Source organism: Cupressus sempervirens, chromosome 9 (genome assembly GCF_028749045.1).
Source record: "Cupressus sempervirens isolate cs-2001-9-10 chromosome 9, ASM2874904v1, whole genome shotgun sequence".
NCBI lineage: Eukaryota > Viridiplantae > Streptophyta > Pinopsida > Cupressales > Cupressaceae > Cupressus > Cupressus sempervirens.
Genome location: NC_143126.1, coordinates 233,962,230 through 233,989,523, shown reverse-complemented (window position 1 = coordinate 233,989,523; position 27,294 = coordinate 233,962,230). Strand labels below are relative to the sequence as shown.

General features: G+C 35.7%; 1 pseudogene; it reads right to left on the bottom strand.

The window, feature by feature from the left end:
- Positions 1-27,294, bottom strand: part of LOC149538356 (uncharacterized) — a 194,216-nt pseudogene that overhangs the window by 33,950 nt on the left and 132,972 nt on the right.

Sequence of the window (27,294 nt, the reverse complement as noted above, 5' to 3'; positions counted from 1 at the left end):
GGTCAAGTGTCCGTGACTGAATGATTAGTTTAAAAAATCTAATTGCCGTGTCTTCATTTTGCGGTCCCATCTCAACAATTTTTGACACTTTCTACCTTGCTATACATAAAGAGTGCCCATGTTTTCATAGCGAGGAAATGAAAAGGATGGATTTACTTATATTGGATGACCGAGAAACTGAGAGGGAAAGAAGTTCGGGGCATAGAAGACATAAAAGGAAAAGAATATTCGCCCGATTTAAAATTTAAATACTTCGCGCCTAATAGTTTACAAATGGAGAGAAACATAGGGTTTTCATAAAATTTTCAAAAAGGGAGAAAACAGATCACTTACCTAAACCCTATTCACCACTAAAATGAAAAATTTAACTTTTCTACAATTGGACAAAGGATTTCTATCAAACGTAAAGTCAGACCAACAATGGCTCTGTCTGGGGATGATAGACTACTTGAGTCTATGCAAGAATTCAAAATCTATGGGAGAGCAAACCACATACTTCGTAAAAATGACAACTTCTTCAGAGAGCACTGAGCAACACACAAAAACAAGGAACCAGATTGAACAAGGATACTAATAGAGATTTACACAATATACAGAATGTACAAAACAACAGGAAACCCTAAAACTACTATTCATGGAGAAAATAAGTATTTTTCAAAAAAAATACCTCTTCAAGAACTGTCCATGAACTGGAAATTCAAGAATATTGTCGAATACATCTTTGAGTATATAAGAATCTTCACCCCAAGTATTTTCAATTAGATATGGGTCTAACCAAATAGGATCAAATTTGCCATGTTTTCCTTTATCCTCAATTCTGGCATTCCACATTAAGACTAAATCTCCATCTTCAAACTTTTTTCTTATAGTTCTTTTATCATAGAGTGTCTTAACTTGTAGCTACAACTTTCGGTTCTTTAGAGATGCTTCTCTTCTAGTTTCCATCAGTCCTACCAATTCATCCATTCTTTCTTGCATTTCATCTATAGCATCCTCATCATACAACTGGATGTAATTGTAGAGTCCCATAAAGTTGTTCTGAGGCATTTTGGCTTGAATTCCATACACTAAATCAAATGGAGCTACACCAATGGCTTTCTTTATAGTTACATTGTCAACCCATATTGCCAACTATAACTTGGAATCCCATGCCTTTTTATTATCATGCAAGGTTCTCTTAATGAATTTCAACATACTCTTATTTGTGGACTCAGCTTGTCCATTCCCTTGTGGATGATATGCAGCAGATGATGACCTTGTTATTCCATATTTATCACAAAATTCAATGAATTCCTTAGACCTGAAGCACATAGCATTATCTATTACAATTTTCTGTGGATAGCCAAATATAGAAATAATATTATTCAGTAAGAAATTATTGACAACTTTACTTTTTGCATTTCTTTTGGGGATAGCCTCTACCCACTTTGTAAAGTAGTCAGTAGCCACCAGATACCAAGAATAGCCAGTGCTAGACTTGGGGAAAATCTCTCCTATGAAATCCAGACCCCATTGTTGAAAAGATGCTTGAATCTCCATTCGCTTCAATGGATTATTTCCTAAGAATTTTAGTTTTCCAGCAATCCTCCAACAAGGGTCACACTTCCTAACCATAACTTGGGCATCCTTGAAAAGGAAAGGCCACCAAAATTCAGCCCTCGTTATCTTATGTGCAGTAGTTTTGGCCATATAGTGTCCCCCACACGCTCGAGCATGCATTTCTTTCAAAACCTCTGTTTCCTTTTCTTTACCAACACATTTCAACAATACTCCCTCAAAATTTCTCCACCATAGGTTGCTTTGGAAAATTACATACCTGATGGCTTGCAATTTAGTATTCCTCTTTACATTTTTAGGAAAATGGGGAGGAGCTTCCATATGTTGCAAGTACTATATGAAATTGGTGTACCAATCACACTGGTCCATGTCACATAAGTCAACTTTGAGATCATCATTTACCAAACTTATCTGATTAGCCTCTAGATTAGCTTCAGCCATGAGTTTGGCCAACTTTGACCCCTTACTAACTTTTTTTATCTATATGTCAATGTTGAATTCCTGGATTCTATTGATCCATCTACACCTCCTGCCTGATACTTCCTTTTGAGAAAATATATCCTTGACTGTAGCACTAGGTACAAAAGTGATAACAGTAGCACCTACCAGGTAACATCAAAAAGCTTGTATAGCCTTTACTAAAGAATATGCTTGCTTTTCATTTATTTCATGCTTCAGTTCAGTAGGCTACAACGACTTACTGAAAAAGGCAATAGGCTGCTCATATCCTTCTTGATGTTTTTGCAATAAGACTGTAGCTACAGTGTGGAAGGATGCCAAAGAAAAAATATGCATGGGTTTTGCATAATCTTGGGTTCTCAGTACTGGAGCACTTTTTATTTCAATTTTAATATCCTATAATGCTTATGAAGGCTCACCATTCCAATCTATAGTGGCTCCCTTCCTGAGCATCTTTGAGATAGGTCTACTGATTTCAGCAAAATTGGAAACAAATATCCTAAGAAAATTGACTTGGCCAAAGAAGGATTGAATTCCTTTCACTTTTTTTTGGCTTGGGGACTTTATCAATAGTTGCTACTCTTTCAAGATCTATTTTCACCCCATCCTTAGACACTATATGTCCTAATAATTTGCCTTCTGTGACCCTGAATGTGCATTTCTTTGGGTTTAAAGATACTCCATATTCCAGAGGTTTGATAAAGACTTTTTCCAAATGTTTGCACTGATCTTCAGCCTTATTAGAATACGCTATAAGATCATCCTGGTAGACAACCATAAATTTATCAATATAATCATGAAATGCTACATCCATGGCTCTTTGGAAGGTAGCTCCTGCATTAATCAAGCCAAAAGGCATTCTCACATATACATATGTTCCCCATGGGGTTGTGAAGGTTGTCTTGAATTTTTCACTTTCCTTTACTAGAACTTGATTATATCTAGAGAAACCATCCATCATTGATATTAACTCAGAGCCAGTCACTTGCTGCAACATGGCTTCCATATTAGGTAACCCATAATTGTCTTTCAGAGATGCAATGTTTAAATTTTTAAAATCCACGCATAGCCAAATATCTTCATTCTTCTTCCTGTCAGCAACCAAGTTTGAAACCCAGGTGGAATGCCTGCTTGGTTTGATTATCTCGCCATCCCTTAGTTTCATCAGCTCTTCTTACATTTTTGGGGCAAGGGTAAGATTCACTGGTCTCTATTTTTGCCTGAAATGTTTTACTTTGTCTTTTAATGGTATGACATGCTGGAACAGATCCTCCCTATAAGCCTTAAGGTCATCATATGACCAAGCAAAGACATGTCTATATTTTCTAAGTAGGTCAGTCAATGTTTTCTTGATTTTAATAGGCAGATTTTGGCCGATATAAACCTTTTGGAGAACTTCATCAATACCCAAGTTTATCTCTTCTAACTCCTGAGTTTTAGGGTCGTTAACTCCTAATTTTAATCTGCCTTGGTTATCAAAAAAATTTTCCAAGACTACTAACCCCTTTGGCACCTTATTTTTTTTCAATTGCATAATCTCTTGACCAAAAATGGTTTCCTTTTCATTTACGGTTTCAATCAGTCCACTGCAATCCATTTCGTGACCATGGTACTTGTCTTCATTTAACAAAAAATTTGTAATATCTTTGTCATCTTCAAAGACTTGCCAATTTTCAATGTTATCAGGTATGTAAGGTCTATTTTGCACCTCAATCTAAGAGATTCCTACAAATGCATCTCTTTTGGCTTAATTGCTACATTTACTAACAAATCAACCATCTTATTTTGAGTCCTATCTCTCCATGAGATCCCGAATACATCAAAGAATTCTATCTAATCCCAAACTACATTTCTATATTGCTTCAATCTCTTATTCTTGGATAAGTAGGTTCCTTTGATCTGAGAGATAATTAGTTTAGAATCCCCTATGACACATAATTTCTTAATTCTATGATGAGTGGCAACTTTCAGTCCTAGCAAGAATGCTGTATATTCTGTAATATTATTTGTGCAGGAAAACTTCAAAGTGAATGAATCCCTAAAAGTGTTATTTTCAGGGGACATAAAAACTACACCTGCCCCTGCACCCTCTTTAGAACTAGCCCCATCAAAGAACATTGTTCATAATTTTAGTGAGTTCATGCAACATTCAATTTCATGTTCAATGATAGCAGGTAAATTTTTAACTTCCTGAATAATTAATTCAGCCCTGAAAGAATTGATCCTAGTATCTAAGAAACAAGTGGCATCTTTGTCAATTTCTTCCCCTAAAATGTGATTAACCCTTGGCTCTAAATTTACCCTGATAGCTTTGTCCCCTATGTGGAAAGTGGCATAAGTCAGATCACATTGTAGACTTTCCCCCATGGTAGCACTCCATTTCCTAGAGAGTAACATTACATAGTGTGGAGGTACATCTACCACAAGGACAGACATGGTTAATTCTACTTCAGGATATGTAGCCACTTTGAATGGTAAGGCATCTATGGTACCTATGACTGGGACTTCTCTAGCATCCATTCCTCTACAGCTACCCTGCTTGGTATCCACCTTCAAACCTAAGGCTTCCATTACTTTGAAAGGCATTATAGTGTTGGAAGCCCCTGAGTCTATCATGCAATTTTTTAAAGTCTTCCCCTTTATGATCAGGCTGAGGAAAAAGGGGTCAATATATTCTATAAATTCTATTGAGGAATCATCTAAAAACATCTGGGGAATCTAGGATATGATACGACTTTCCTCCATTACTAATGGGTTTTGTTGGGCAACTGTTTGATCTACAACAGTATTATTGTTTCCTATCCCATCCAACCATGACAAGGCCTTATTCTTATGCTCTTCAATTCTAAGAAGTTTAGACAAGGGCATTTTTATAGTAATTTGGGATAACATAGATATCATATCAACATGTTCAGTAATAGTGGGTTTTATAAGAGTACCTGGCATTGGAATCTTTTGAACAGCAGGCACCACCATGGTATCAATTTATGATTTCTTAGGTTGCATCACTGGTTTTGTTGTTTCATTTATTTGAAACTGAACCTTCTTTTTTTGTTCCCACTTCTTACCCTTATTTTCCTTGATCTTAGGTACATCTACATTGACTTTCTTGTTTTTATCATTCATTTTATAAGTGATATCTTTGATGAATACACTAGATGGCTTTCCTACATCATAATTTACTACTCTATTTCTCAAATAGTAGTTACTATGGACTTGTTAAATCATTTTTGTTATAATTCTATCAATCTCCTCTTTGGAGGGCATTCTTAAGCTTGTGAGACCTACATCAAAAAATGTATTGCATACCTTATATGTATCATACCCTTCATCATCTGAAAGCACTTGCTGATGATGTAGATGATAAGCAATTCTCTGACTAGTAATATCATTCTTAGGCTCTTCTATATTAGAATCTATCAAATCATCACACATCCTTACCATATTGCAACTTATATCATCATGGCTTTTCTCTTCACTTTCTTCTTCAGATTGCACACCTTGAGCCTGGGAAAATGACTGAGCAACAACATAATAATCAGCAGAATGAGGTGATTGACATATAATTCACCATGGTACATCATCATTTATATTCACAGTATTCCTTTGCAAGGGATCTGGAGTACCCTTATCCTTCACATTTTGGGTCTGGTTGGGAACTGGCTTACCATCTTTCCATTGAGTGGTGTAGGGGTAATTTTGCATTCTAGACTACCTATTGAAATTTTTGTTATTCATAGGGGTTCTCTCAGTAACATTTGGCTTATTAAAATTAGTGGGATTCATTTTTTTGAGAAATTCCAAAACATGGCCTATAGTAGGTTCTTCGGGCTTCTTTCCTATAGGAATTTTATCACCCTCCCTTTTTTTATTGTTTTTTGGATTGAAAAGCTTAGGATCATCCCTTCTACATAGTTCGCCAGATGCCTTCCTATTATTCTCTATATTTACTACAATTTTATAGGCATTCCTTAAAGTCTTAGGATCCTTATCCCTCAATTGATAAGCCATTTTACTATCAAAAGCATTGAAATATGTTGTGAGATAGACATTTTCATTTAACCTCACGACTTGAAATAGTCTATACATACTTTTCTAGAATCTTACATTGAAATCAAATGTGGACTCATTTGGATTCTTCTTGATGTTGTTGAACTCATTCAACATGAATCCTGCATTAGTGTTGTCTCCATATTGCTCCTTGAATAATTTCACCAAATCATTCCAAGAAGTAATACCATTGTCAAGCAACCTCCTAAACCAATCCCTTGCATCCTCTGTTAGTGAATGCACAAAAAATTTCATTACCATATCTTCATGTTCAACTTCATAATCATTCAACATATTAATGAAAATTCTTAGATGTTCTTCACTAGTAACAACATTATTCCCAAAGAACTTAACCACTTTATCTCTTAAATCAAACGATATGGGATGTGGGGCACTAGGAATACTAGCAAATGACATTTGTCTATACTTTTCCAGGTATACAAGTTTCTTTTGGAAACTAGGAACATTTGAGGTACTAGCTATATTAGCTTCACTCAGAGGAGCAACTTGGGATTGTTGAGGTGGGACAAAAGGGACCTGGGTGCCAATAGTGGAAGATTCAAGGTAGGAGCAGATTGGGGTACTCCCTGAGTTGAGATTATTGGACCACTAGCTAGTGCAAGAATTGCAGGTGGGGTAGATAAATTAGGCCATGAAGCCAATTTAGAATAAGATTTTATGAATTGGATCTTTCTCCTAGTTCCTGCAGCTTGAGCTTCATTCTCAACCTTTTCAAGCTCTTTTGCAAGATCTTCCTTCTCTTTTCTAGCCTTCTCCAGATCTAAGTCTAATTTTGACATGGAGGGTTGTATGGGTTTTCTTGATATAGCTTGAGGCTCATTTATTTGGATTCCTACAGCCTTTCCTTTTCCTTTATCCAAAAATTTTGCGATGGGCTCTACAAGGTCCACTTGTACAGGCTTATAGGCTTGGACTTGAGCAATGACTGGTTCTTGCCTTTGATTTAGGCATTTTTCTTGTTCATGAATTTTAGCTCTCAGATTGTCTACATCTCCAAATACATCCGTATGGAAAGTTGTGGCATTTTCTTCTAACTTTTTATTCTGCTCCTTCAAAACATCCATCCTTCTTAGCAAAGCATCCCTTTCTATTATGGCATCCAAGGTGGCTTGCTCCTTCTCTTTTTCAAGACGAATGCATTTAGCTTCTTCCTCAACAATCCATTTCTTCAAAAATCCTATCTTAGAGTGCACTTCTTTAGGATAAACAGAAGTAACTTTTGAATCAGCAGGATCGTCTAGATCTATCAGGTTTGGTTCCATGTATGGGGCTATTCTGGGATTAAAAGGGTTATCAAATGAACTCCTAAATCCTAGCTTGTAATTCACATCTGCTATAGGATCTAGCCTTGATGAAGAAATTCCTATAGTAGACACATCCTTATCCTAAAAATCTCTCTCATCATGTAATGGGGTACTGAAAATGCCTTGTAAGAGTCTTGTAGTTTCAGATTCAAAACTAAGTGAAGAAGACTCTCTTCCTAATACTGGTTAATATTGGTAATTGACATATGCATTGCCTCTGGGTTTTCAAGTGTGATTTGGATCTATCTTTTTCTTATTTTGGCTCTTTCTACCACCTTGGGGTAGATCGATATACATTGATACATCGGGATTGGCTCTCATGTAAGCTCTTGTGTTCTTTCTCTTGTTAAACATATTCACCTTCTGTTACAATAAGCACTAGCTTCAAAACCTTGACTGAGTCGCCACCCTATTTCGGGAAAATATGTAATGACACTTTTTGTTGACTCAAAGAAAATAATACACAAATAGAAACAAAAATAACTGGCATAAACAGACCAATCACTGATGTCATAAGACTGCAACTCTTGCTTGTTAGATAAGACACTTGGATAAGCTAGATATGTTAGTGTGTAGTTACAGTACTTAGGCTTTATCTTCTTTAAATTCTCAAGGTTTGTCACTAAAAGATCCTCTTATAACCATGGGCAAAACATAGATAACATGACACACACGTACACAACAGAACCAAAGAAACTATAGTACTTTCTCACAGATGTGTTGGACAACTACCTAGCAGAGTTGCCATTTTGTTGGTGTTTTAAAATGCACTAAAACTACTAACCAAAAAAATGCTTAATACCAGGATGACAGTACATACACAATCTAAAGACTAGCCAATTCTTATTAACAATTGCATATGCAAAGTATTTGGACCCAACTTCAACAAAACCACAGTTCGTTTTCTACTCTTTTGGCTTTGCAAAACAAGGGTGGGTATACCCAGGGATGATTCACAGCTAGGAAAGACTATATGAGGATTATTTTAGTTTCATTCTTATTCTCATCTCAAATCTTCAAATACATACATAATTCATAACAATTTGCTAAACACATCCCATATAACAGATATGGCCAAAATTTCTTCTATAGATCTGCAGATATTCTCAACAATAGTGGCTAACTGAAGCTAAAACATTCCATGCAGACAAGTACTAGCCAGCCTTTGAAGATATATAGGAAATAAAAGTAAAATTTGATTTGATGTTGCATTTTGATAACCATTTATGATATATTTCTCCTTCAGCTGAATCAATTTGAATAGTGCCTAATCCATTGGGGTTCAGAGTCTATAGCAAATTCTTAGATCTAATTTGTTGCCTTACAACAAATTCTATCAGCAATTCTTATCAGAATTCATCATTCAAAATCCTTTCCATTACTAAAGAAACCTCATCACATTCATCAAAGCTTTTATTTAATCCATTGAATTAACAGCAGTGATAAATAGATATACAACCTAACTAGATTGCATTCAATTGCACAAGCTTTTACTTATACAATATCAAGATAACCAAGTAATTGGAAGGAGACAAGATTCAAAAAGAATTGATATGGGGATAGTTCACAATTTGTATTCATTTTCTTTGAAAATGGTATATCATTTACAATAAACTCATAATGACCTTCAGAAAGAGACACAGTTCATTTTATATTCATGTATTCTCAGAGAATTGACAGAGAAAATACATCATGGATTTGCTTTCAAAATTTTGGACCAAAGATAGACTAAGCATATTACTTAGAAAAATAGAATTGGGTATGTGCAGGATCATGGTGTACCAAACTATGGCCTTAAGTGGCAGTGAAAAATCAGCAAATCAGGGTTATGTCAACTTGACACATAATTTTAAAGTGGTTCTAGAATTTATATCAAATAGTTGTAAGAAAATAATCTGTAGGAAATTGAATATAGTTTCTAAAATACAAGGCCTTATCTGGAGAAAAAATTATTTGATTGGTCAAAAGTTTGGATTTTAATGCAGTACTACAAAAATTTCAAGGCGAAAATAAAAAGTAGGTGTATGTCTGACCACCTTAATCATAATCAAATGATAATATTTCAAAATATAATTTTATATATAAGAAGTAGACTCATGCCTGAATGTGATGCATATTTTTGGCAATTTTTATTCCAAATAAATAATTAATTATGAATTTTCTACTATACTATTTTCAAAATTAAAAAACTCCCGTGTCTGACCACCTTAACTAGTTCAAAAAAAGTCAAAATTAAGTTTTTTTTTTTTTTTTTTCTTATACTAGTTGAAGCATAGAATGTGACACATCTTTTGGATTTCAAAAATCTTATATGGTTTGAAAGTTATAGCTATTTTTCAACCAGTATGTTAATCAGCACTTTGTAGCTAACTCCATTAGAAAATAAGTAATAATTACTTACTGAACTTGTAATTTGACAAAACTTACATTTATGAAAAGCTAAGAACATTCTTAAGAAACCGTTTTCATTACATCAAATTTTGGTTTAAAAAAAGTCGTCAGCTACATGCTTGAATTAAAAAACACATAGAAACATGCCAAAAACACATTTTCAAGATGTTTTAAAGATGACCATATAAGGTTGGTATTGAAAGATATAGTAGGAATTATAAAGGTATTAATTATTTTCATTTAGTATCAGGATGGGTGGGAAAAAAGTGGGAATAGATTTTGAAATTCTTTGAGGCATTTCAGAACTACATATTTTTCAGATCGCCACTTTTTGGCACACCATGATCCTGCACATACCCAATTCAGACCCTTCTTTAGCCTTGGAATCTCACTTAAATAGTGTGAGATGCAACAAGCTTCAGGCTAAAAACAATGACAAGTGTCCTTTAAAAGACACTTACATATACATGTCACAAAATGAAAAAAATGTGAGTAATAGAAAAAAGTTTTACATTAGACATTCCTTTCATGGGCCCTTTTGTTACACGCTCCTATGTTGCTAAGTTGGTTGCTATTCTGATCCTTCCTTGTATACAATAGCCAAATTAACCAACGATGAAGTTTGTTCTGATGATGGCACATCAACCTCCACCTGTGGGCTTTTACCATCTATATCCTATATGGGGGAAGTAACTTCTACCTTTTTCGTTTCTTTAGTTGTATCGACATCCTGTGGTCCTGGGTCTGCAACTGAAGGTAGCATATTTTCCTTGTCTTGTTCTTTCGGTTGGGTTTGAGTGGCGACAGGGTCAATGATTTGGATCTCATCGCCTTGCATTTCATCACTATCATTTTCATCTTCATCAAACTATTCAATGGGAGCCATATCTGCTATCGATTTGTCAAATAATGCATCATCTGGCCAATTGAACTGTAAAGTATCCCTCTATCTTTTTAGCACATACTCAGCATCCTTATTAATGGTAACAAATTCTTTCTTTAAAGAATCAAAGAATATTTGGGCCTTCACCATTTCTTCTATTGTGGCAGCCCACCATGCATGTCTTGATTCATTAATGACTTGATTAATTCTTAAACACAATAAATCATCAAGTTCCTTTGCCCATTCATCTTTGCTTTTCAAATTATTCTTTTTATCTAGGGCATGAGGAAACAAATTGAATTTCTAGCTCTTGTAATTTTCAAAGTAGCCTACTACTACTTTTTGTAAATGAATCCTTTTATTATTAAAGTTAGTAAGATCAGAATCAATATCAAATGTTTTTTCAATTTAATCAAAAGAATCATCTATGACAAAGAAACACAAAAATGTTATTTCTTTCTCCCTTCTTACCCATTTATTCAAAATAGGCATTATAGCCTCATCATTAGATTTCAAATCCTCTCAGATACTAATCACCCTGGCCAACTGATCATAAATTAGCTGCCATTCAATTTTGTCCCCCAAATATGTTAGAGCTTTTCTTAATTTATCTTCATATTTGGATTCCAATTCTACATGTAAGGCCCACAGTTTGCTTTTTTCTTCTTCAAAATCCTCAACAGTGTAGTACTATGGCTTTTGGGGTGTATTTGGTATTTCTAGTAGAGGGGTGGATTTAAAAGGTTCAATTGGGGGGTGAGGGTATGTTATTTTTGGCCTAGTGGTTCTTCCCAATAGCTTGTTCTCAAGCTTAATTCTCTTTTTTACTTTTTTATTGTAGGCATCCACCACTATTTCATACACGCTCTGCAGGTCAATCATTTCCTTTTCTTCCTTTTCTGAAGTGGCCAAGGTGAATTGAGAATAGTCCACATTCATGTGGGCTGCCTGTACATGTGAAGTATCAGCAACTCTCCTCACATTGATACTCCATGTTAGTCCTGAATCATCAAGTTGTGATGGAGTAGTCTTGGATCCTCTTCTTAATGACCACATAACAAGAGCAGCTTGGTCATTACTGAATGTTGTTCCCAAGAATTCCTTTTTATCTGGATCTTGTAATCCCAAAGTATTTGACACAGAATTAAAAATTAAGGCATCAGCAATGTCCCAATTGGGGAATAATAAAATATTTGCATCTTTCACCATCTGTCTCCCCTCTTCAGGGGTTATATTTTGGAACTCTTGTATCATTTGTTCATTTATTTGATTCTTAATAGAGGCTTAATCCATTTCTCAATGCTCCACTTTCAAATTCCTACATCTTTCGTCAAAAATGTACATGTTTGCCCTCCACGCAAATTGACAGAAAGGCCTAGATTTTACAAAACTATTATCAAACAAAAATTGTTGATTGTCTTGTTCCAAAATAGCGTCTAATTCCCTTCCCCTAAAATCTACTATAGTTAGTTCAAAACTTGGCACAGGAGCCTCTTGGGGGTTCCCTTAATCAATTTTTTTCTGGGTAACAAAAACTCCTCCTTGTGATCCCATTTGTTCAATTTTCTCATCTGTGAGCTACTCCTCCTCAATTCTCATAAGATTTTCTGAAGGTGAGTAATCTTCATCGTGTGATTCCTCTTCCCTTATTATTTTTCTTCTTTTGGGAGAGGGTATAGGGGGCCTTTCTTCAAAAGTAGCCTTAGTAGATTCAATTATCTACTTTCCTTTGTTTACAGTGGCCGTTTGACCCTGAGTGACAATATATCCTATCCTCTTTCACACAACTAGTGGACCTGCCCCTATGCTGGGGGTGAAACCCAATTTCCTCATTACTTCCTTGGCTTTATCTAGAGAAGAATCAATAAAATGTTGTTTCTTCTCATTCATTACCTCCATTATTTTGAGGAATGTACTCATAAGCTTATTTATTCTATCTACATTAGTTGCAGCATTACTAAGAGGAATATACAATCCTTGTCAAAACAATTAATAAACTCCAAAACTTTTGAATAGACTCTCCATTTTTCTTTCTTTGTTTCTTGCTCCTGCAGAGAGTACTCATTCCTTATTACACCTTCAGGGAAATAAAATTCATGCTGAATTGGACAAAGCTTGATCCTATGCCTAAGAGCAAAATTAAAGAAATCTTCTGCATCACAAAAATGAGAGTGAGATACTGCCATGTTATACTTATCCAAAAATTTGTAGAGGAAGATCCACCCCTCCTTAGTTACTATAAACTGGTGAGCTATAGTGCAAGTAAGAAAAATTGATCATGTTCCCCTTTTGTGCAAGAAGCTCTCCTCCACTCCTCTGAACTGCCATAAAAATTCAGGTACTCCTACCTTTAAAGGCACCTGATAAGGTAGTACATGAGCTATCCCTTTGAATCCATAAACTCTAATGACAGTTGAGACCAGATATGGGATGATATCTCCCAAATTATGTGAGACTTTTAGACTATGGGGTTTGTCCATAGGCCTAACAAGGTGCATTAGTACCTTAGGAACTCTTGGATTGTCACTCAATATGAGGCACCTTAGTTTGGAAGCAAAGTGCCTATCAAATCTAACAAAACTAGCATTTTCTGCTTCCCCAGTCATGTCTGTACTCCATAATTGAACTGGTAGTGCTTCCCCCTCTTGTTCCCTATTCAATACCATTTCTTTACCGAAATATGTAACCGCTTTAAATAGAAACATATGCATTAATAGGGAGTACTGACCCCAAATCTTCTTCACCTTGCCCTTTGCAATCCCCACCAATCCACTATGAATCTCATTAGCTAGGTAAGAGGCAAAATCAAAAATTATTTCTACATCAAAAGACGAGATTTGAGTGATCATATACATGAAACTCACAGGAATAAAATCTTCTTCACCCTCTCTAAAGACTCTGCACAGGGTCCTGTATATCTCTACTGCCCTGGCATTGAAGCATAATTTCTTGAAAGGTTCTTTAGAAGATGATGTTATTGCTGGTAGGTTTCCAATTTTTCCTATGTGGGCCTTCAGTGCACCTTGTCTAACTACATCCCTTTTTGACATATATTCTTTTTCTAATTCTGTCAAATCAATGGGCACATGATACCTAGTGAGAGGTCCCAAATTGAAAACTTCCCTAATCTCCTTTGGACTGATGGTGATTAAAACTTCACCATCTACTCTTCTCACTACCCTAGTGGCTTGACCATAACTCTTCGCCATGATCTCAAGAAGGTCATAATCCATAAACACACTGGGAACAACTAGCTTTCCCAGATCAAAACTCCATATATTGGCATGTGGGGCATACAATTTCCTTTCCGCAAACCATTTTTTGAACAAATTCAAACCAATTTGTGAAGTTTGAGCATCCTGGACCCAATTAACCTTATCGTACAATCCATTAGCTATCCTCAGGCTAGGGTTTAATGAGGTTAATCTTTTAACTTGCACTATCTCTACATTAGACTCTGGGAGCAACTGAAGCAAGTCATCATGCACATTTCTATCCAAATAGTTTATTTGACCTAAAAATCCCTTCTTCAGAGGCATCTTGGATTATTTTTTACAGAACTGAAAATCCTACGGAGATTATGGTAGTACTACTTACTTGAATTCTGTCTTTGTTTTCCTCTGTATTTCTACAAACTTTTCGCGAATAGACAATTTCACAAATTCTGCCAAACTTTAGCACGATTTCCTTCAGTAATTGCTTCTGCTCAGGAATAGCTCAAAATTTTTTCTTGCATAAGATGAAACTAATGAAATGTTTTGTGTTATACTCTATTTTTCTCATGTGTGACACTTTCATGTCTGATTAGTACATAGAGTGGCACCACATTTCGTGTTTAGAGCTGCACCGTTGATCTTCAAAAATCCTACAATCATGTGATACGGAGAAAACAACTAGGTGTTACACTTGACATGTTGGTCAATTGATCCAATGAAAATTTACCATGTACATAACTTTTTCCTTGATGGCGTTTATGTTTGGACCCACTGGCAACTGAGGACACATGTCAGCAGGTCGCTACTTCGTTATGCATAAAGAACAAGCACCTTGCCATAGTGAAGCAACAAAAGCCATCGATCTAATCTTAATTCAGCAAATGATATGTTACTATGCTTGCTCAGAAAGATGGCAGTGGGCCCTTATTCGCTATGTCGCTATATGTATCCCCCTAGCAACTCTTCATAGCGAGAAGACAACTGAGTCAAAGGTGGTGAAGCTGCATGAAGTTTCTTGATAAATGGTGGACCTTATACTTGCTACGTCGCATAGCTTAAACAACATGCAACTTTCCAATGCGAGATAACGAGGACTGTTGATTCTATTTTAATCTGATGCTCAAGATCTCTCACACATTTGATCAATGGGGCATGGGTTGAGAGCATTGATGAAGTATGAAATTCTGCACAGTTGGCACCCCGTAAGACTTTACTTTAGTCCTAGTCATCATCCCACATTACTAAAGGTCCCACTGGCTATTGATTTTATGGAGCCTCGCTACTTCGTTAACGGCAAGATGCTGGAATTTACCGATAGTGAAGTAGCGAGCTCTGAAAACTTTAATAAATCTTGGCACTGTAAAATACAAGGATCCATCAGATCACTATTGCTGCTATCAACTGCTTCTAACAATGGAAGTTATTATTGATCATGCCACCTGGACTAATCATGGTACCGATAAATTTCAAGGTCATCGACTCTTCAATTTTACGGTGCCTCGCTACTTTGCTAACGGTGAGATGCTCAATATTTTTGATAGTGAGGCAGCGAAGGGTTGGAAAGATACTCATTTCGGCGCTGACCTCTGACCTTTTTTTTAATTAGGTCCTTCTTTTGACTCTAACAACATTGGCCAGGTGTTCGTAACTGAATGATCAGTTTAAAAAATTTGATTGCTGTGTCTTCATTTTGCAGTCCCATCTCAATAATTTTTGACACTCGCTACCTCGCTATACATAAAGAGTGCCCATGTTTTCATAGTGAGTAAATGACAACGGTGGATTTACTTAGATCGGATGGCCGGGAAACTGAGAGGGAAAGAAGCTCGGGGCATAGAAGACATAAAAGGAAAAAAATATTTGCCTGATTTAAAATTTAAACACTTCGCGCCTAATAGTTTACAAATGGAGAGAAACATAGGGTTTTCATAAAATTTTCAAAAAGGGAGAAAACATATGACTTTCCTAAACCCTATTCACCACTAAAATGAAAAATCTAACTTTTCTACTACTAGACAAAGGATTTCTATCAAACGAAAAGTCAGACCAACAAGTTGTCCAATAGCCAATTCCAAATATAGCTTTTCCTTATTAATAGCCTTGTCAAGTTTGAATACCTCCATAGCCTTTGATCTTTGCTCAATTTGTTAAACTTCTTTCTTGTGAACCACAAATATCTAATACCAATTGTTGGAAATATTATGATGGGCTAAGTTACTAAGAGGGGATGGGTGAATAAGTAACTAATAAAACCTAATCCTCAATTAGCAATTAATCCTTCATGAGTATTTTGATCTAATTGCATGCACAACAAACTGAAAAAATTAAGGCATTCATAACACTTTGACACATAATTTGGTGATTTAGGAAACTTCCAAATAGAAAGTAAAACTAGGTGAGGATGATAACCATAAGCTTTAGTACTACAATATAAAGTTGGCCTATTAAGGCTTACAATGATCACTTCTGATAATTTTCCCTATTAGGAGCAATAAGGACTACTAGGTCTACCTTACAAAAGGATGACAAACATACAATGAAGTATACACATAGTAAAGACATTTACATAAGACTATTTAGTCTACCTTGTGAAAGGATTTGACTAATCCACCTGTTAGGATGAAATAGTAGATTATCTCTAACCTACAACTTGGTTTGTTGAATGAGATTCCTTTGAATGTAGTATTCACCTTGCTATGATACATAAATCTTTGTTGCTCCTCATACTATTGTAGCCTTTGTAATTCACTCTTCTACTCTTCTCTTCTTATTACATTACTACATGCCATACATTGGATGTGATACAATACATTACATATATACCAATCCAATTACAAATTACAAAGTCGGCGACAATACAAGTTTACACAAAAATCACAAAGTTGGCCCAACTACATGAACTCGAGTTCTAAAGACTCGCTTAGTGAGCTTCTAATACTCAACATCCACTATCAATGCTCAACATTATCATGCATTCGGTAGATGTAGAATCTCAGTCCGTACTAATCAGCGTATATGCAGCATAATGGTGTGCCAAAAAGTGGCATTGTGAAAAATATAGAGTTTGAAAACATCTAAAAGCATTCCAAAATCTGCTCTAACTTTTTTTCATCCATCCAAATACCAAACTTGGAAAGTAAGGCCCAACCCTTATTGGATATCCAATTTGATATCTGATGCCCAATATGATCAGATACCTGATATTATATTAGATATCCAATAATATCAGGTATCTAATATCAAATTGGATACCTAATATCTATCAGTGTTATTAAAAAAAAAGCACAACCTAGAGGTTGTTTTCATTGTCATATTTTGGGTTCTGTGGCACAGATATCAGGTTTTTAATTGGATACACGATATAAGGTTACTTTTTTTTGTTTTTTATCAATTTATAATATAAATTTAATAAATTTCCTTATAAAATTGTTAGTTTTAGTTGAATTTGTTAGAATTTAGGGTTTTTGATAGAAATTGTTAAAATTTAGGTTTTTTTAATATAAATTATGTTTTGCAAATTAATAGGAATGGATGATCAAAATGATGACTAGGAGGCAAGGAATACAATTCCTCATAATCCCCCACCAAATGATCTAGTGCCCCCACAAAATTGTCCACCAAATGATACTTTACCCCCTTAAAACCCTCCTCAAATCAAGGATTTGATAACTAAACATCTCACCCAATTAAAGGCTTTGTGAATACCATATAATAATGTACCCACATTGGCTCCTATGTTATCCATGTTAAACACCATAGTGGATAACATTGAAACCCTTACCAACCAACAAAATGCTACTCTTTGTTGGCATAACAAAATGCATGAGATGTTTGATGATGAATTGGACTATGATGAGGTTGCAGCCCTCAATATAACCAAAGATGATTTGGCTAGCCTATTTTGAACCCAAAAATTGGTATACCAGTTGACCACAAAAAACTCAAACTATCGATTAAATGGTGCAGAAATGATGCCATACATGCAAAGTTTTTGGATCGTTGGTAGATGGTTTTTGATATCCCTCCACATAGCAATTTAGAGGTTCCATTTATTTCCTTAGAAAATTGTATGTAGAATTTGTGTTGAAACACAAAGTGAACTATTGGAGCATGAAGCCCAACATGGGTGTAGGATTAGGAGCTCCTCAGGATAGACCCTCTTCCCAATGGAAGAAAGCTAGCACTTTTGTGCCCCCTACTAATGTCTCCCCCCCTCCTCTTGTGTTGAATCCTGATATTATGGAAGAGGCTAGCTCTGAAACCATTAGAGCCAGTCATAGAGTGAGTAGCCTATTGATATCTCAGACTAGGTTAGTCCTACCTCCTCATGTTGATGATGCTAGCACTAGTTCATCATCAGCTAGCTCATCACACATTTGTGTTCCTCGCACTTGCATTAAATTCAAGAATATTTGCTTTGGCCCATAGGTGATCTTCTAACGTATCATTTTATATTAGACAAGGATACACTAGACACATGTGCAGAGGTTACAGACCCTGATGTGAGAGAGGAGGGGAATGTAGAGGCATGGACTCCTTTTGTGTTGGTACATGTATACATTTGTTTGTTATGACATATGTGATTTAAAGTTAATTTTTATAATAGAGTAATTTTAATTTTTAAGCCATACTGACTTATACATGTATGTGATCTTCATTCATGTTCAGTTGGTGATCAAGGAGGAGTTGAGACAGGTTGATGATGCCATGTTCTTGGCCATTTCATTTGGCCTTGAAACATCTACAGTACATTGTGTTGTGTTCTCATTGTTTTTCCCATTTGATACTGTAGCATATATGGTTGCTAATCTTTTTTTATCTTGCAAGTACCACTTGTCCCTGGGGGACAAAGTGCGAGGGATGAGCCAGAACCCATTGACAAAGGAGTGGTAATTAGGTGCTTTCTATTTGATTAAATATCAATGTATTCTTGGAAAATGTTTATAGTAATGAAATTTAATTACATTCTTTATTGTATATAGGGCATGGCTACTAGTGATGAGCCCATATAGATTCTGCATCGTAGACAGTCACGCATTTCCATTCACACCAATAGCCCCATTGTATGTATAAGTATCATTTATATTTTAGTTTCCTTATCTTCATAAATAAATTCAAAACTTATTTTTGTGATATTAATAACTACTATTTTGTATCTCATAGGAGACTCCTAGTGCACACGAGGTTTGACGGGAGAGTTTTGTAGATTTGATAATGCAGCCACTATATCCTGAGGAGGAGCCTACACTAGTAAGTTGTAGTTTGAATTCATGATTAAATATGCTATAAATTGAGCGTGCTATGAATTATAATGTTATAGTTTAAGTTGTAGATTCATCTGACAAACATATTTGAACACAGACAGGCCATAATCAATGAGGTACATGTTTGAATATTCAAATAGGAAGAATGCTTCTGAGAGGGGGGGGGGGGGGGGTGAATTAGAAGTATTGTATTTTGACCATTAAAATTTTTTAACTAAAAGTAGATTGCATGCATATAAACATATCAAACAATTATGAGAAACACATATGCATCACTACATAACACTTGAGATTTGGTAACCCAGAAACCCTCCAGAAATAAGAAGGTAAAACTGGGGTGGGGATGATACCCACAAAATCACTACAATAATTATGTTCAACCACTTCTAATGGTCTGCCCTATTAAAGGCCTGCCCTATTAAAGGCTTAACACTGTATCAATAGTGACCTGGTTAAAGGATTTCAAACACTTTACATGAAGTGTCACCCTATTAAAGGAGTTAATCACCTATTTAAAGGATCTACAAAATAGTTGCTAAGCTAACCTATCACCATAGGGTTTTCATTCTAATACAATTGCTACAGAGTATTAGGTATAATAAGCCTGATAGCTTACAATCCTTCGATTATTGAATACAGGCACTCAATCTGCTTTCTTTGATCTTGATCCTTTCTGATCTGATAGTCTTTATTCTAAAAATTAGTTTTCCTTGCATACCCTCGTCCATCCACCATACTGTTCAATGTGATTTCATCTTCCTTATAAAGACATTTGAAGACTTAGGATTTGGTATGGATCTACGATCCACATTAAATCTCTACTTCCCGCTCATTCCTTGCACTTTTCCAATTGGTTGCATGCCTTAGGTATTTTTCTGATTGGCTGCATGTAGATTGCATAAGAAATACAAAAGATTTGATCTTATCTTTTAATCTTTCAAAATTCATCATATGTCAGCCATAAAAATGGTTTACATCTGAATTTGCAATGTTACAAACTCATATGTGCATTCTGTGTTGCTTGGCACTTACTCATCTCTGATGCTCGACACTTAAGTTAAACTAGCTTACTCGGCACTTGTTTCATTTTTGTATTGCTCGACATCATCTATGACTCGGCACTCAAATGTCACTCGGCACTTGTATCATACTTGGCACTTGAAGTCATTCAGCACTTGAACTTTACTCAGCACCCGATCTTCACTCAGCATCTGCAAGCTACTCGGCACCTAAAGATCACTCAGCACCTAAAGACCTTCCTGACTCGACTCATGTTGTGGCTCGACATACATGGTGTACTCAGCTCTAATGTAGAATGTGATTAAGTGTGTTGGCACTCAAGTGTCAAAAATCATTATGAGGTTAATAATCTCCCCCTTTGACATGAGCGACAAAAACACTTAACTGACCTTATGAGTACATTTACTCATCTACTCGATATATATAGAGGTTTAAAAACATTTAATCAAAATTTGTGTAACTTACAATATATACCTCAAAATTATCGTAACTCCTCCTGAGTTGATTGTACAATTATCAGTCCATTATCAGTGCTATCTTGGTAACCTAAATTTGATGTTATATATCATGCTTCTGCCTTTGTTGACTAATCTCCCCATTATCTTGTCTCCTACTATTTTTATTATCTCCCCCTTTTTTATCTCCTTCTTTTTGACACTTATGTCAAAGGGTTTTAAGGGTTAAGACCATATTTCACAAAAAAATGTGTTATTTACCTCCATGATCATCCAGAGAGCTACATCCCAATTGTTCAAAGTAATTTCCAGTGACTTGTGATGGATAGTAGTCTCTGTAACAAGATGAATAAGTCCATCTAAAGTAGAAAGATTAGGATCTTTCTTGAGAATAGTTTCAGCATAGACTTGTTCCTTATGGAGTATTTCCAAGTGTTGGGTAATGAAGGAGTAGAGCTGTATTATTTTTTCCTTGATATTGGCCTCATCTACTATTAATACAACTATTTCTTTTTGAGTGTGAAGCGATTGAGAAAAATGCTTCTCACTTTGAGCTGGATCTTTTGGTAGCTGCATGCTTGAAATATTTAAATTTCTCTCCAAGCTCAGTATCTTTTGGCTTGTCTCCTGTGTGAAGTATGAAAAGTCACACAACTTTTTGTACAATGAGAATATATTCTCAAGTACCTTTTTCACTTTATCTATTAACTTTGCCAATTCAACTTGAGAAAGTGCAATTTGACTTGATATTTGCTCATTTAATTTTCCCTAGACTTTCCTTTCAGACCATTCTATAAGTTTTGCATTTGTCTCTTGGTCTTCATTTGTCACCTGGTCAACAATATCTGATAATTGCTCCATGATATGCTTTATACCCCTTCTTGAGTATCTCTTGTCTCTTTCTCCTATTCAGCACTTCCTGCACGTCATTGATTTGATCAATGGTTATTGTTTTTGAGTCATAGCTCAGTATGACTATCTCGTCATCTAATTCAGGATCTCCATAGTGAGGGACCCTTGCAATTCTGGTAGAACTAGATCCTAGTGCAGATATTTGCAATGGCTGATGTGAAGGAGTCCCCAAGGTAGGAAAATCTATCAAGGTTTGTATTGCCTCCTACTCTTTAGGGGTTTCCACTATTTTCTCCTCCTGTTGTCTACTACCTTGATCAATTATGGTAATCTTAGGAAGTGCACCTTGTGTTTTTGCTGTAGCATCAAATGTAATAGTCTGTCCTTTTTGTTCTGTTTCTTTTTCTACAACTGCACTCGGCTTCTATATTGTGCTATCAACTATGCCTGATGAAATAACTGTTGGCATTTGAGGTTGACCACTAGTAGTTGTAGAGATGATGGAAGGTGGTTCTTGTGGATTCACCTTATCTCTAACTTTTTTTTCTACTAGTTTTTGTAATTCATCCATACTGACCAATACTGGATCTGTACATAATATTGCTTGCTGGGTAGATTGGTCAAGGATTCTTTTGAGGTCTTCTACAGTTAATGGATTGATGTTCTAACCAGAAGTGTTAGGAACATATTTTATAATTACAATTTCTGCAAGTGTGATGGGTACATGAGGAGGGCTAGAGGGTGACAATTGCGTATCTTGCACACTCTAGTCTGGTTGTTGCTCTTTCTTAGTTGTTGCGATTACATCTTGCTTTTGTGTCTCTTCCTCCTCTCCATCTTTCTTTACTTCCTCCTTCTTCTCTCCTTCTTTCTTTTCTTCTTCTTCTTTCTTTTCTACTACTATCTTCTCTTCTCTCCTTTTTCTTCTCTCTTCTGGTGGAGCAGTAGCTTCTTCCTTGTATTCTTCTTTAGGAAAATTTTCAATTTTTTTGTACAAGTTTTTCCATGATTTGGTTGTTCTTTGTACTATTTCTTCCATTTTATTTTGGAGAATGAAGAATGCCTTGTATTTAGGTGTAAACCTGGCATTGTGCCTTTTGACTACTTTTTCTACTTGCTCCTTAGTCAAATCAGGCAGTATGCTTGCTAGTGTTGATTCTCTCATCTCCTTCTCCATTCTTAAAAAAAAATGCCATCTGTCTTCCACAATTTTTGATAGTTCATCTGGAAATTGTCCATCTAGTTCAAGTGGAGTGTACTTGAACTGTGCCATCATTCCATAAATTGATTCCTCTATCTTATTCTATTCTTCTTTAGTGAATTTATTGAAATCAACTTTATTTACATTGCTTAAATCTCCATTTCCAATCTTTTTACATATTATATCAACTAAAGAATGACTTACCTTTTTAGTTTGATCTTCTTCATCAGTATCAGGTTGAGCTACATATCTTCTTCTTTTCCTTGGCTCTTCTTATGTCTCCTTGATTGGTTTCTTCTTTGTTGCTTTCTCTCTAGCTTTTTGAGTAGAGGCCCTCATTGTAGCTCTAGTTTTTGGCTTTTGGGGTGATGGCATACTAGCTTTATTTGGTTTGGGCTGAGCTGGAGGCTAATATTTTGCCTTTCTCTTCTTTGGCTCAACTTGGGTTGGGGCTTCCTTGGTTTCTTCTTCCCCAGCACCTTCCTCCTTGTCTTCACCTAGGCCTTGAGTTAATTCCATTGGGCCTTGTTCTTGTTCATCTTCATCATCCTCATTGTCATCATCATCGTCTTCAGCTTTAGCTTTAATCACTTCACCAAATTGCTTCTTGATTTTCTTTAACAATTTGTCTTTCTTCTTTAATGTGGAGGCAATCTTTAACTCAATATTTATCTTTGATCTTACCATATCATAAGTGCCAAAATGTGGAGCACTTTTATCTATCTCTTCTGCCAATAATGCAGTTATTGTTGCAGAAGCTTCATCTATATTGATTTCATATCCAAATGGCCTTAGCCATCTCACCCTTGGTATTACTACTTGAATATAGGTAAAATAAATGTCCACTAAGAAACATATACCATTAATATGTTTTTCCACTAAAGAAATTGCTATTATCACCCTTTGCTTCATGGATTTCTTGAAATCTTCAAAATAATTTGTCATCAGGGTATCAAAGTTGTCTCTCATTTGCTCTATATATTCATTGATTTGAGCAATGATATTTCTATCACTCCTCAATGTCACTTTACCGAAAGAAGGAAATTCATTCTGAACATAAAAGAATATACAAACTAGAATTGCTCCAAATTTGCATTGAGCACCCTTTGTCCTTCTTATGGTAGCTAGGTTTTCAGTAATCTGTTGTAGTTGCAGTTCTGCAAGATCATAAGTATGATCCTTTTTCACCAATTTTTAACCTACATCAACTACAATACATGGCACACTGTTGAGTCTACTGGATTGGTAGAAGTTATGAGCAATGACTCTAACAGCAAACTCAACTAGACGATCCTGAATGGTATGAATAGTAATTCCTCTCTTGCTCCATTGAGCCCCAGTGTTCTTTTCAATAACCTCCTTTGATTCACTTCTCAAGGTCTTGTGCCGATCTAGGGTAGGGTACCCAGTTACCCTATGTATGATTCCTTTGGTTAATTTGATGGGAATATCTTCCAACCATAGACTTCCACCATGAATTCTTCTTAACACAAGTTTAACCCATTCTGTCTTGAATACGGTGGGAAAGCTCAAAGCTCGGGTCAAACCCTTTCTTTCAATAATTTTGAATTCATCTTTTAAGATTCCATCTATGCACAATTTCTCATAGGCTGCCTTATCTCCATATCTCCTAGGGCTCCTATCTTACAATTGTAGCATCTTCTCATGTCTTGAACCATTTCAACTTTTGGGGGTATTTGGGAGAGAGCTTTGGCTGGGTCATTTTTGTATGCAACTTCAGGAATGGGATGAAAATTAGGTTGCTTGACCTCATTGGACACTAACTAAACTTCAAATGACTCTTTATCCTTAGTTTTCTTGGAACTTGACGCCATTTATGCAAACTAGGGTTTCCTTTTTACAAAATATGAAACTGTGTAGCTCGGCACAAATGAAAATACCTCAAGATCGATGAAAACACGTTGAGAGATGTTGCAATCTACTTTGAAATGCTGGATCCTCTGCTATGAAGTTGCTCTACTCTCTTTCTCTTCTTTTCTTCTTGATCACGATGAGGAAACTAATTGGAATCGCGATAATATACCCTATTTTCATCACATTAAATGCTCAACTACCAACTTGACTTCTGAAGGATTTTAACCTTACTCAGCTTCCATAGGAGTTTCTCAACTCAGCATCAGTCATCAACTCAGTCACTATTAGGAACTCAGCATGTTGTGAAGTTTTACCTCAACATCCAAAGATAGCTCGGCAACATCATTTAGATTTTGTCTTGACATCTTGTCTCATGCAAATTTATACTTTGCATTTCTTTTTTGTCTTGGGACTGATGTGTGATACAACTTTGTATATCAATCCCATATACTTCTCATGCTTAGTTTGATGAAGTGTGATCACTTGACCCATTGGGTGAAATGATCCCTCCACTTGATGTGTTGCACTTATCTTTCTTTTTCCAAGTCTTATTCATTTGTCCCCTTATCTTTTCGACATCAATCTTTTCTTTGCCCTTATTTTTTTCAGTCTTGGGTGCCTTTGACCTTGTAGGATAGTTTTTGCTAGTATGACCAATTTTTAGACAACTGAAACATGTGGTTTGATTCAACCATCTTTAATAGTTCCCTTTGAAATGTGTTCTTATGTAGTTCTAGAGTATATGTCCATATTCTTGACAATAATGACAGCTATACCTGGTGTTGTAATTCCAATGATAGTGACTTTCATTTCCTTTTGATTTTGCTGGTTGATTTGATATCCACATAGGCTTTGATCTTCATTCAAATGCTCTATGTCCATACTTCTTGCAATTATGACAATGTCCATCAAGTCTTTGTGTCCTTGTGACATTGGATCTACAATCTTGTGTCATATGTCCTTGCATGTTGCGCCTGTGACAGTAACTCTTGCTCTTGGGAGTATTAGGCTGATTGAATCTCCTATCCCTGCAAACATTAGCAGTATGCCCCTTCTTATTACAATAATGACAAGTGGGTTTTGAATTCTTATCTATGTCATCTTTTTTCTCAACACTCTTTGATGATTCTCCAACTTTAGTGTTGTTGTATCCAAGTCCTGATGTATCATGGGAAAATCTTGGAAATTTCATCAATTGTTCAAAGTACTTGATGGCTTCACTTGATTTTTTGAGATTCTCTGCTACCTCTTTTTCTCTGTTCAATTAATTTTTCAATTGTTCATTCTGCATCCTCATAGAAGAGATCTCAATATCTTTTATATTGGGTTCATGATGAAGGTTCATCATTTGGGCAAGTGTATCCATCTGCATGTTTGAGATCCTTCTTAATTCAGTACATTTTTCTTCCAGTTTGTTTGCAAGATTTTTTTGTCATTTTCCATCATGACTCTATCCTCAACTGCTCTTTTCTTTTGTTCAGTGATTTCACATAACATTATGGCCTATGATTCATGTTCCATCTTGAGAGATCTTATCTCTTCTGCTTGAACTTTTTTTTTCTCCATTAGTTTTTCTATTGCTGCATCAAACTCTTTAGTGTCTCCAGTCGTACATAGTTTTGTGGTATCAATCTCTTTGTAGTTTATATCATTTTCAACTATGGCTATATCCTTCCTTCTTTTCAAGGATTTTCTTAATTCCTCCCTTGCTTCCTCTACTTTGTGTAGGGCTAGTTGCACATCACTCACTTGATTGTCAATAATCTTCCCATGTTTGAAGACTTCCATCTTTAGATCTTTTCCTCCAAGCTGTTAGGCTTACCACTTTGTGAGAACCTTGTCACTCTGATACCAATTTTTGGAATATTTGAATAGGAAGAATTCTTCTAAGAGGTGGGGGTGGGGTGAATTATAAGTACTATATTTTGACCATTAAAACTTTTTAACTGAAAGTAGATTGCATGCATATAAACATATCAAACAATTACGAGAAACACATATGCATCACCACATAACACTTGAGATTTGGTAACCCAGAAACCCTCCAGAAATAAGAAGGTAAATTGGGGTGGGGATGATACCCACAAAATCACTGCAGTAATACTGTTCAACCACTTCTGATGGTCTGTCCTGTTAAAGGCCTCCCCTATTAAAGGTTTAACATTGTATTAATAGTGACCTGGTTAAAGGATTTCAAACACTTTACATGAAGTGACACCCTATTAAAGGATTTAATCACCTATTTAAAGAATCTACAAAATAGCTACTAAGCTAACCTATCACCATAGGGTTTTCATTCTAATACAATTGCTAGAGAGTATTAGGTATAATAAACCTGATAGCTTAATTACAATCCTTCAATTATTGAATACAAGCACTTAATCTGCTTTCTCTAATCTTGATCCTTTCTGATCTGATACTCTTTATTCTAAAAATTAGTTTTCCTTGCATACCCTCGTCCATCCACCATACTATTCAATGTGATTTCGTCTTCCTTATAAAGACACTTGAAGACTTAGGGTTAGGTATGGATCTACGATCCACATTAGATCTCTGCTTCCCGCTCATTCCTTGCACTTTTCCAATTGGTTGCATGCCTTAGGTATTTTTCTTATTGGCTGCATGTAGATTGCATAGGAAATACAAAAGATTTGATCTTATCTTTTAATCCTTCGAAATTCATCATATGTCGGCCATAAAAATGGTTTACATCTGAATTTGCAATGTTACAAACTCATATGTACATT